Here is a 13225-nt window from a genome sequence, read left to right as displayed (position 1 = left end):
TCACATGACCTAACTTGCAAGCATTTTCATCTCAAGGCCAGGTGCATTGGTTCTGTATTTGGAATATAATTTGGGATATGCCATTGAATTTTCTCCGCTTCCATGGAAATCATAATTATCACATATATATATATATATATATATATATATATATATATATATATATATATATATATATATATATAGTCTATGTAATAGAGAACATTTCTCGACGAAGTAGCCAAAGAAACGAGTCCATGAAGAACGTGATTTTTCAGTGCAATTGGACCCTGCCATGCCATACTCATTAGTTCGTTACCCGAGAATGATGGATTTTAAGAAAATAACTAGATAGGTGAATCTTAAAAAATAATATAAATTTTAAATTCAGATTTAACTAAAAAGTTAACACCTGTCCAATTAAATATTAAAAGATGAAATAAAAAAAATAAATCTAAAAAAAATCTTGCAAGGTAAAAAAAAATACAATAATAAAAAAAGATTAGATTTGACAGGAAAAAAACAAAAGAATGATGAAATTACCATTTTTTTTTTTTGCAAAAATCATCTAAAAAATAGCAATAAAAAAATAAAAATCAAATCTGATAGGCGAAAATATCTATTGGTGGTGAAATTAAAAAAATCTTAATTTAATAAATTATTCTTAATAAAAAAAATTGCAATAAAGAGAACAATGACGAAATTGAAAAAGCCTTTTAATTCCATAAATTATTTTAAATTTTAAAAATTGTAATGAAGAGAATAAGAATGAAATCTTAAGTATAACAATCCTTAGAGGTTGATTTGATTTTTTTAAGGCCAACACGAAAATCAAGTAGGAGAGAGAGAAAAAAAAAACAAAAGGCTACATGTGCCACTCTGGCCACCATCGAGCTAGACACGCTGTTTATAGGGGTGATCATTTTCGGTTCGGTTCGGTTTTTATCTAAAAAAGTAACCAAAAAAAAAATTTTTAAATTGAAAAATTCGAACCGGAACCGGTTCAAACCGACCGGTTTCGGTTCGGTTTGGTTCGGTTAATTTAACATAAAAACCGGAAAACCTGAATTTTTTATTTGGGCTATTTTTTGGGCTTTTTAAAGCTTGCTTTGGGCTTTCTGATGGGCTTTTTAATGAATGATGTTAATTTTATCTTATTTTGTTAATAAATTCTATAATATATTTAATTTTTTATCACTAAATATTTATTTATATTAAATTATTAATGCCAATATTGTGTTTAAAATTAATTAAAAATCTTTCTAATATTTGTGTTTTCTAATATTTATGTTTTTAACCCTCCTGCATCATCAGAACTTAAATAACAAACACACCGGTTAAAATCTAAATTACAACATTTTTATGATGAACTCTCGATAAAACTTCCATCTCTGCGTTGAATTCAAGCCCACCTTGCACCGATCCTTGTCGACATCGTTTTATGGCAATCAGTTGTCCAGTAGGAAGCATCCCTCTATAAACCTGTACACAAAAATGTTGAAAGATTCAAGTATTGTGTCGCTGAAAAAATAAATGAACATTCTCTATTTAGTCAGCACATTCTACAAGTTAAAATGGTCATAACAGGTTTAAATTCAATAGAAAACATTGCATCCAGCCCAGATAACTACAATTTGATAGTTTACTTTCAAATGCTCATTCTTAAGGTTTGGTATTCCATTTCAGTTCAGAAGTTAGATAGTTTGAAAGCAAATTGCAACCAGCAACACCCACCACAATCATTGTTTATGCAAATGAAACCACCATGACAGGACAAGAAAAGAGGGAGAGACTTGCCATTCTGTAACCCCCTGATCCAATATGATTGGCTTCCGAGAAATTATTGGTGCTCTTTGTAATCTCAACGAAAGAGAAGTGTCTGGCTCCCTTCAACTGAGGAACTCTGCCACACAATTGCAACAAGTTTTCCATGACAATGTTACAAGTTTGTATGCATGTAAGAATGGTATGAAAAGTTGAAAACAGTTCACTAATTATCCCTGTTAACTTCAGCAGATCATGTCCAGAAAAAAAAAAAACAAGCAGAGTTTAAATCAAGTTCTACAAGATATAATAGCATAACAATACTAATTATTCAAGTTCTACAAGCATAACAATATATTAACCTGTAATTGCACTTAATTATGAGAAATTTGCTAAAATAAAATGTTATTTCTAGATAATTTCTACAAGCAAACGTGTGAAACACAATTCAAGAAATTAATTAGTGAACTATTTTCAACTTTTCATGCTATTGAACTGTGGCCCGTGGGTTAAGGAATCACAAGGAATATAAACCATGCATTTTAATCGTATGTACATGCTTTCTTGGAATATATTCATGAAAATTAATTGTAAGTCTTTGCATAAATATGAGAGAACAAGATGAATGTCGGAGACAATAAATAATTTTGGCAGCTGCATCAAAAAATCATGGTTTTTAATCGTAATCACAGCTTCATCATGAGTGATAAATATACCAGTTCTTTCATCAATGGCAACTGCATCAAAAAATCATCCTTACACTAAATTTAAGCATATTTCCAGAATCCCAAATCAACCAAAACACCACTCCAAGCTCAAACTTCGATTTTTTGTAAGAATATACCACTTTAACAAATACACAAATCACAGAGCATGTGTTTAAAAAAAAAACAAAGATTGACAAAACAAAAAATCATACCTGGTGTGACAAGATTCAAGGTCGGGTCAGGTGTGAGAGAGGGAGGTGACTGGTTTGCTAGATCTGGAGGTTAGGTGTAGTGTGTGTCATGCCCGTGTAGGAGACTGGGAAAGGAATATGGATGGTTTGTATAGATCTGTAGAGTCAGGGACTCAAGATAATGGAGATGAAGATTGATTATTTTTGATATGGTTTGTGAGGGTTGAGAGGGGCGGCTGGACGACTGGGAGAGTGAGAGAGTATGAGATTGAGAGTTTGAGACTTACGAAAGATCTGTGAATTTAAGATCTGTGAACTGAATCAGTGAATTGTGAGTTTGTGAGGGTTGAGAGGGGGCGGCTGGACGTAGAGGATGGGTGTGTGCTTGCTAGGGTTAATAATTTTTGTATTTATAGGACCCCTTAACTGAATCGATTCGGTTCGGTTGGGGTTTGGTCGGTTTCAGGTTTCTTAAACCGAAACCGAACCGAACCGAACTTTTTTATAAAAAAAATAATCGGTTTGATCGGGTTTTTTTTCGGTTCGGTTTTTTCGGTTATTTTTTTCTCGGTTTAATCGGTTTCTCGGTTTTTTTGCTTACCCCTAGCTGTTTATTTGTGAAGGGGACGCTAAGACGCTTGAACATCCCGCACCTGGGATAACCCTGCGTATGAGAAGGTGGAAAAAATGACAGCACTCAAGGATTAATATTTTAATGGGAAAGGATAAAACCGAAAAAGAAATCAATTTTAAAAAAATCAAGTCAACTCATGTTAACTTGATTAACTTGTCACCCAAGATATGAGATAGAGATAACCCCACAAAAAAAAAATGATGAACAAATTACAAAGTTCAAGGCCCAATAAATCAATGTTAAATGAAAAAAATGAAAAAAAAATTCTAAAAAGGATTTTAAAAAACATCAAACTTAAACTTCGTAAATCATTGAAACTGGTAGACTTAGTCATGAGAATGAAACTCCCTTGTAAAAGGTAAGCATAAAAAAATTATAAAGCAAAATTCTCAATTATAAAAAATTAAAAATAAACAATGAGGACTAAATCTTGCACAAAAAATAATTAAAAAAACTAATTAGGGATTAAATTGAAAACAAAATAAATAAAGAAAATGATAGAAAAAGAGTAATGAAAAAAAAGAGGACCAAATTTTTTTTTTAAAATGAAACAAAATAAAATAAATACAAAAGATAAAAAAAAAACAATCAAAAGAATGAGTAACAAATAAACCCCTCTCTGCCATGTTATTTTTATGAGCAACTACGGGTATAAACATTATTTTACTGTGCAAATAAAAAGAAAAATAAGAGAAAAACCCGATCATTTATTTAGATTTCAAGAATAAAAAAGTATTTTTGTAATGAATTTTCAAAGTTAAATGATAAAATTATTCTTCATCAATCTCTTAAAAAAACAATTTTACCCTACCAAGACAATTATTAACAGCAATGAAGAGCAAAATAGTGATGAATTCACGGTAATTCTCCTCAAATACTATAGAAAAAGGCTGAGGTATTTTTATTTATTTATTTTATAATGAAGAGGAAGTGCATGGATAGAAATCACCAAGGGTTGTGATTAGACGATAAATGAGATGTGTGGTTTTGTCAGGTACCAAGGTTCGACTCTCGTTGCTCTCGGACAAAAAAGCTTTTGGGCGTTTGGTGTAAGAAAAGAAGGAAGAAAGCATTTCCAGAAAGAAAGAGAGAGTGGGATGTGATACAGAACTACACAAGATAAAACATGGCCCGACAGCAATCACAGTTCAATGTTGGGGCAGACATGCTCAGATAACATTGCATGAATATTCAGTGCCCGGCCCTTCTCAGACCACCTCCTCGGCTTGTCTTAGAATCTCGAGCTTAGTTTCGGCCTTTGGGCTATGAATTTGTTAAGCATCCATTAGTAGTCATGTGGAAAAGAAGTTCATGAGGCCGACACGGTTGTCCCCTTCAGAGAAACCACATTGCGGGCTAGGGTAGATGGATCTAGCAAGCCCATTTTTGGCGTATTGGGCCACTAACTGTTTTTAACTTTTTATGCACCCGCACCATTCGACCACATCCGGGTTTATTTATTTAAATTGTTTTTAATCTTTTTTTAAACCTTATGAAATCACATCTAAATAAATTACTAGTATATATGATTTAAAAATATAGAATTATGTTATTTAGTAATTTATAATAATGAAGACTTTTTTTTGTTATTTATGTAGTAAATCTAGTTTAAAAGCAAAGATTGAAAAATGAGAATCGTTTTATAGGAACTATAATAATTAAATATATAAAAAAAGCTAAAAAAAAAAATAATCGAGATTGACGTCGGAATGAGAAAAGAATCGTAGCAATACCCATGACTGGCAGCACGCAACCATGAACACAAGAAGAGACGATCAAAAGGAAGATAGCTTACAATTCACAGAATATATGTTTATAAACAATCTAGATTCTTGGAAGACTCGCCATGCAAATAGATGCTGGATGGACGGCGAGGCCTTACTTTTGATGTTTGCAGTGCCATGGGCTTGCTGGTCCTGCAGGCAGGAACGCGCAAGGATGAGGACCAGAAGGTTGAATCGGGCGATTTCTCGGAGGAAACTGCATGCCGATTCGACCTCATTTTGGGCTCAGAGAATTAGAAGGCCTTGCACCACCAGGACCACAGCAGCTCCATATGCTATCAGCAGCATGTTAGCGCAAAGCCAAAAGACATGGAAAAATGAACAAAAGATTTGCAAGGGCACCAAAATAAGAGCACTTATCTTTCTAGTCGCATCTTGCAGAAAGTAAGCAAAGTTTTAAAAAATAACTCCGATATTAGATAGTACTAATTAGTTTACTTACACTTTCTTGGCCTACGCTGACACTGAAAGATTGAATCCCGTAATCTCTGTCTCCATCTACATCAGGTATATCCTATTGAATGCTAGAAAAACATTAGTTAGTAGTGATCATCATAATTATATTTTCACTTCTTGAATGTCTTTGGTCATTTCTATTACCCACCACATAGCCTCGATTATGGCCGAGCCAGTTCATTTCAGGCTGTAAATTGGATCCACTTAGGTGCTGTTGTATTTGAAGTGCTTAAGAGGCATTGACACTGCTACAAATTAATTGTCTTACAAGGTCCATTATGGTTGTGGATTTACCTTGAATAGGGCAACAACACCAGAAAAGAAGCACATGAAGGCAGTTGCAAACATCAATGATCTGGCCACAACTATTGGTTTGCCAAGAACAAATTTCTGCAAGTACAGTCGATTTTGCTAGGCAATCACTAAAGCAAGAAGAAATCTTGAGGGATGGAATTCATGCAAAACAATAGTATTTTCAAATTGATGATTTAAGTCACTTGCATAAATACCTTGTCTATTTCAGCATCAAATAATTGATTCAATCCCACCACATAAATGCTCATCAATACTGATGGCACCAATGCCTGCGTTATCAAAAGAATTCTTTAGTATTGCGGCTAAATTCCCACGAGAGGCAATCGTTAGTCTTTTTCTAAAAAACTTACCTTCAGCAAGCCCATAAAAAATGTGGGAGACAATTCAGATATTGTTTCTACTGGTAGAAGAGAAACTGATGTTATCCCATAAGCTATTAAAGGAAAAAAACAGGGGGAAAAGATTAGTCCATGTTTATTGACTTCTTGTTATCAGAAACGGAAGTTTTATATCAAGAGAGTGTAAAAATACGAAACTCACAGTGCCAATGACAGTATGAGGACGAGAAAACTAACAGAGTGAATGTAACTGCTGAATCACAGTCTCTTTAAAACTCGACGAAACATTGTCATTCTCATTGTTTGTAGCAAATTCATTCTGTAAAGATACGAGAATACTGTACTTTCTGTTTTTTCTACTACAAGGTTTGCCAAGTATAGTCTTACGTACTGCTGGTTTTTGAGCTGGTTTAAGATGACAATCTTAAGGAACAAATGATGGTTTTCTTGCTTTGGCTTCTGTTAAGTATACAATGTGCATGGTTCACTGGCACTTCAAGTGGTGTACTGACACAACCTGAAAATCTATGATGACAAACATAACTACCCACTTTGATGATATGGCAGCACTTCGTATATAATTTCGGTTTATTTTAAATACATATGATTTGATATGCGAATTGAACCAAACTGAAAGAAATCTAAAATTCACGAAAAAGGATGAAACTTATAATTAAAAATCTATTCAAATATAATCAATAGTAATAGCAAACCTCTAAGACGAAATCAAACATCGTATATATCTCTCTAGAGTACCTTTGCTTACCACTTCTCTGCGCTTCCAAAAACGTTACATTTCTCACCAACCCATCTGAAAAAGGCCAATAAAAAGTTTTTCCACGATCAGAATTCGCATCAAACATTTGAGAAATTCATGAAAACATTGGACACATACCTCGTTGTTTTTGCAGATGATGATGATGATTTGTTGCAGGACCAAAGCATGACGAAGGTGCTCATAATCTTACCATTATGCTCTATCTTTATATACTTTGACCTTATGCGATTGTTTTTATATCTCTGTTGAATTTCTTACTTCCGCTTCGGCCAATCAATCCTTATCAAGTTCTTATATTTAGACTACGGTGGAGACAAGAACAGAAAAGCAAAAATAAAAGGAAGGGAAGATCCTTGTATTTAAGTTTTATATTAGAACCATTGTTTTTAAACCAGATTTATTGGGTCGACCCATGAAAATTCTAGGTCACAAGTTAGGTAGGTTGCCCGGGTTAACCCGGGTCAACTTAATTTCTTTTATTTAAAAATAAATAAAAATAACATCATTTTAAAAAACAATAAAAAATCAATAATTTTTTACTAGGTTTCTCCTACATCACAGGTTAACCTGAGTTTTTAACAAAATAACATCGAGTCAATCCCATATTATTTTTGTTGAAACCTGATCTTGTTTAAGTTTTGGATCACTCAGATCACTCGTGAATCTATATGGTTGTATCAAGTTTTAAAATAATAATTAGAAAAAAATACTATGTATTGAAGGAAATTTAGTTGGAAATGTACATTCATGTCGTTCAATTTAAAAGCAAAAATTGAACGATTACCCATGTAATTTTCAATTGTTTGTGTTGCCTTGTATAGGCAAAACCACCCTCACATATCCATATCTTTCTTGCTATGCATTATCTGCTTTTTATGGGAAAGATTTAAACAAGTAATGGGTCTCAATTCTCAATCAATGGGTTAAAAAAACATAGCTTTGACTGATTATACGTGGTATCTCTATAACCTATTCTATAAATTAAGTAAAGATAGATGGTGAGATTTACGACAAATTGGTGATCGAGATAATTAATAGAGACGTGTTGAAAATTAAAAATGAATACACTTCACGTTTAATTAATTAGTGTCGTATGATATAAGTGAAAGATATATTACAGAGATAAAAACGTGTTTAAATAAATTTATTTTTAATATAATTTTAAAGTAAACTTTTATACTTTTAAAATAAAAAATACACAAAAACATATTTTTCAGATAATATTTAATTATTATCTCGGGATAAAAAAGATAAAGATAGTAAAGACAAAGAAAACAAGATACAAAAGGAGTCAAAGATATAATTATATTTAGTAATAATGTACAAGACAAAGTAATTATCTCTGTAACTTGTTTAGTTATAATAGACAAGAAAAAAAAAAGTTTATTTTACCCTTAGTATGTATTACTGTCAAACTTAAATATTTTTAAAAAAGTAGTTAGATATTATTTTTTTACTTTAGTTTATTTTGACTATTGAAATTAATAATATTATAATAATCTTAGTTATAAAACTCAGACTGGCTCGACAGGTTGACCTAAAGACTTGATTGGTCTGGGTTTAAGAAAAAATATATGAACGATTGACCCAACCTGACTTGGCCAAAAACCCAGGTCAAAACGAGGTTGCTTTGATTCTTTTGTTTTTTGTTTTTTTTAAAAAAAATAGGTTAAGCTGGGTTGACATTCTTAACTCGTGACCTTTGTTAACCCCAAGTTGAGTTTTAAAACTACAATAATAATCAATTTTATTCTTACGTTGAATTGGGTCAACTCGGGTTGACCCTCCCGACCCATAATCTAGGTTTTTTCCTGGGTCGACCCAAAAGCTAGGTTTCAAAACTATAATAATAAATATTTTTATTCTTACGTTGACCCGGGTTTACCTGGGTTAAAACTCCGATTTGTGACCTAAACCTTACACTTGGTTGAACCTCATGTTGAGTTTTTAAACTATGATAATGAGCATTTTTAATTTTACATTGACCCTCCTAGTTTGCAATCTGAACTTTGTTCAGGGTTGACCAATGAGTCAGGTTTTGAAACTATAATAATAACCATTTATATCCTTACATTGACCTGAGTCAACAGTCAACCTGACCCATGAACCAGACCTTACACTGGGTCGACACTTGAATTAGATTTTAAGACTATGATAATAACTACTTTTATTCTTGTGTTAGCTCAGATCAATTGAGTTAACCCTTTCGACTTGTAACTTGGGCCTTGCTCCATATCGACCATTGAGTTGAGTTTTAAAATATGATAATAATCAATTTTATTTAAACATGTCTTAGATAGATAATTTTGGAATTAAGAGTTTTTTAAAATGATATTTTAAAAATAAAATTTAATATATATTGTCTATGAGTCATGTTCTCTTTGTATTTTATATTTTAATATTACATAAATTTAATCTAAAATTATTATAGTAACATATTTATTTTTGTGTCTCTGTTTTTTTAACCAAATATATTTTTGTTCTAATTATTTCTATCCTTTAATTTTATTTATGAGACAGTAACAAAATGCGACCCTAGGCTCTCATTAAAGTACAAGTTTATATATATATATATTTCTAAAAAATAAAAATAAAAAACATTGCTTCCCCGTACCCTAAAAAAAAATTTCCTAAAAATTGGGCTCAGAAAATAAATTTTTTAACGAAAAAATAATTAACCTTAAAAAAAAAATTGGTTTCCTCGCAAAAGAAAAATAATTACCTAAAAACGGGTTTGGGGATTTTTCTTGGGGTTATGTTGAATTTAGATCTTCCAGCAAATCAGGTTCGTGCATAATCGTTTTCTTCTCACTAGTCACTAGCAATATTCACCTCCTTTAATTTCTGTCAAAATTAATCTTGATGGGGCTCTTAGCCATGATTCCAAATCTTGTGCGATGGGTCTTATAGCAAGAGATTCCAATGAAGATGTTTGGCATGTCAAAAGCATATACCTGCAGCATGTTTTTTTTTTTTTTTAGTTTAACATAGGTGTCCGGGCCAGCTTGCGCGCATCTCGACTAATCCCACAGGCCCTGAAGTTAACGACCATGTAAGCCTACAGTGGCCATCATATGAGCAACCACAAGCCTCGAACCTGAGATTACAGAGGGAGCAAACCTCTTGGTTCCAAACTTTTACCACTGGACCACCACCTAGATAGTTACATGTTTTAGATGCACAGGCAGTGGAGGCATTAGCACTTCGTGAGGCCACAAGATGGCTCAGAATTTTCATCGAAGAGTTCTCTCACTGAAGATGTTGCGAAATTACTGATAGAAGCGGCTACCCATAAAGCTTTTGACAACAGTGAAGCGCATTCCATACTTCAGGATGCAGTTAAAATGCTTGTGTCCTCACACTCAATAATCTCTCTTCACTTTACTAGAAGAGATTTTGATTAGGCTTCTCATAATTTAGCACAGAAAGCCCATGTTTTTTATTTATTTATTATTACAAATAAGAGGCTCCAACATGAAATCTCTTGAGAAAAGAGGGATTCTACTATCAGTTGAGCTATAAGCTTATCGGCACATAAAGTCCTTGTTGATTGTTAATTTTATGACAAAACATGATCATTTAGGAATATTAAAGAATAATCATAAAGATTGAGAGTTTAATGTGAGTAAAAGGCCTATGCTTCTGTTTCCGTAAACTTCAAGTAAATGCTTCAAGAAAAATTATGAGGTAACTCCTAATACAATGTTGTTCCCTTCACCTGCATAATATTAGTTACGTACAAGGAGAACAAACTATTATAACCATCCACAGAAACCATTTCTATATGACTGCTGGGGCACTAAATTGAAAATACTATAAAATCTCTCATATTTCAAACTTCAAAATTCTCAATACGCGTGCTTAATTGTAACAAAATAGGCCCATAAATATTGAAAAGGTTGGTTCAAGTGATGAGTTCGGGAGTAATTTTGTACGGAGATAAAGAAAAATAAATGGCTTTGAGGTGTGAGTCACACTATTTTTATGTGCTTATTTGTTGCTTTAACAAGCAGATTACGTCTTAGAATTGCCCATCAAGTAGAGCCCACGATAAGGATCCATCCACTAATTGCACCCATTTATTTATTATATTATTAAAAATTACAGGCCATTCTGCTGTGTTGTTGACTGGATTAAAAAAATTAAACATAAAAAATATTGAAGTTATAAAAAATATTTAATATTGTTATTAAACTAAGTTTAGAAAATTAATTGATTTTGAAATTTTTTAACCTAATTCTTTATTTAACTCGAGTTTAAAATTAAATATGTTGAATTTATCTAGATATACTTTATTTGACTTGACTGATAAAAAAAACTCGAACAAATGGTAAAAAAAATAGAGATGAAATTAAGGAAAGAAACGATATTAAAACAAAAAAAAACCTCTCGATTTAATTTCTTATCTAGTCCAAGTTTAGAATTAAACATATAAAATTTGTTTTAATATAATTCAGTCCATTTTATTCATTAAAAAGCAATCTAAATAATTAATAAAATATTCTAAAGAAAAAATTAAGAAGAAAAATAAAAAAAGCTTCATTGTTGGTGTGTATGGCACAAGTTTTTTTTTTTTTTTTTGATTTACGTGTGGTGTCCGGGCCAGCTTACACGCGGCACAAGTTTTTTAGTTTGCAAGTATAATAAAGGGGATTGTTTCTTTCCAAAATAGACTTTCTTTCTTTTATTTTCATTACAAACTATATGAACAATAAGACAAAGAATTATTCGGCTTGAGATGTCATGATCAGGCAGTTTCATCATCAGACTTTTTTGAGATGGGACAAACCTAGATAACTTAATCATCAATCCATAATTCGACGTGGACGGCCGGCAACTACATGCCTCCTAGCTCTAACACGCCCCCGCCAACCTGCCGACGACCTAGTACAGTACTGACGTAGATGGTTCTATGTGGTGATATGCAAGATTCTCCAATTTTTAATTAGAGGCTTGCAAGTAGCAACTGGTCAACAATTGTTGCATTACCGAGAAGAAGAACAATTCTTATCATTTATCTATCTGCCATCGAAGCAAATCCAAACAAAAAGTTCTGTACCTTTTCCCATAAAGAGAATCTTTGACAGTTGTTTTCTCTTCAAAACGTGATAAGGTTGTTCATGTTGTAGCTTTGGGTCGACATCAACATTAAATTCTTTCAGATATCTGTTTCTATTAAATTGCTACCATGAATTTCTATATAAACCACCACAGCTGCTCTCAATTTATCAAACCTGTCTTAACTCTCAATCGACATCACATCGTTCTCTTAGAATCAAAAACATGATGAATATGTGCAAGAAATCACTCTTTCTTAGGGAAAAAGCCACCATCCTTTTGTTCCTGATCCTTGCTGCGAGTGCTCCTCTTGTAGTTGCAACTAGGACTTCTAGTTTCATAATGACCATGATGACAGAAATTGAAGCAAGCAGCACGGATGTTACCCAAATTAGTAACCTTCCAATTCAACCATCTAGTCCTAGTCCTTATCCTTGCAGTTACCAGCCTGGAGATGGGCAATGCAAACCTCCTAAGTGATTCATGCTACATACTGTCCATCAAGCATCTAGCTAGTTATATAAATACATGGTGCGTTTTAAAATAAATAGAGTTTTTTATTTCAATTTTTTTATATAATTTTCTTCTTGTGATTTCTCGATGGATTTAGACTGACCATGTTTTCTTTTATGTATAAATTCCAGGATCATATTGATGATGGAGGTGGAGAGAACACAAGTGGAGGCTAGAGAATGTGTCAAGGAGACTAGATAGAATGAGTCCTTTTGTATGCATATTATATATCCAGTACACCTTTGATAATTTTTCTCAGATTATATCCTGTTATTTTGCTATGTTTTAGCTGTCAGAAATGGTTGAAATTGAACATCCTGTTGAGTGTTACCATATTAATTACTTTCTTTTATTAAGAAACCATATTAATTAATTCAAAAAAAAAAAAAACTGCTGCTACGCACGGACAAATCGATCACTATATAAAAAGAGAGTTGTTTCTGTCATCTTTTCTTCTCTTAATCTCTTTATAAAAGTTGATGATTTTATATATCCATGCATGAATAATGACAATTAAGTTAAAATATTGTCTATTTTCTAAGGAGAGATTGTACAGATTTTAGGTATTTGAATGCTTTAATCCTCTTAATTAATCTGTCCAGACCACTTCTGTCAAATTAATCTTATCTTCTTAATTTTGAGAGTTCAGAATAATCAAGCATTATTAATATTCTTACAACCAATTAATAAATCAAAAACTCAAATCAT

The 13225-nt window shown here is 32.4% G+C and overlaps 1 long non-coding RNA gene across 1 annotated transcript; it reads left to right on the top strand.

Moving 5' to 3' along the window:
* Nucleotides 1-11902: 11902 nt before the first annotated feature.
* LOC112326023 (uncharacterized) lies at nt 11903-12848 on the top strand. Its single transcript, XR_002979791.2, has 2 exons — nt 11903-12535; nt 12649-12848. It is a non-coding gene; the product is annotated as an uncharacterized LOC112326023 (long non-coding RNA).
* The last annotated feature ends 377 nt before the right edge of the window (nt 12849-13225 follow it).

The sequence above is a fragment of the Populus trichocarpa genome, chromosome 6 (assembly GCF_000002775.5).
Source record: "Populus trichocarpa isolate Nisqually-1 chromosome 6, P.trichocarpa_v4.1, whole genome shotgun sequence".
NCBI classification, from domain to species: Eukaryota; Viridiplantae; Streptophyta; class Magnoliopsida; order Malpighiales; family Salicaceae; genus Populus; species Populus trichocarpa.
The sequence above is the reverse complement of the archived record's forward strand: the minus strand, read 5'-3'. Positions and strand labels throughout refer to the sequence as shown.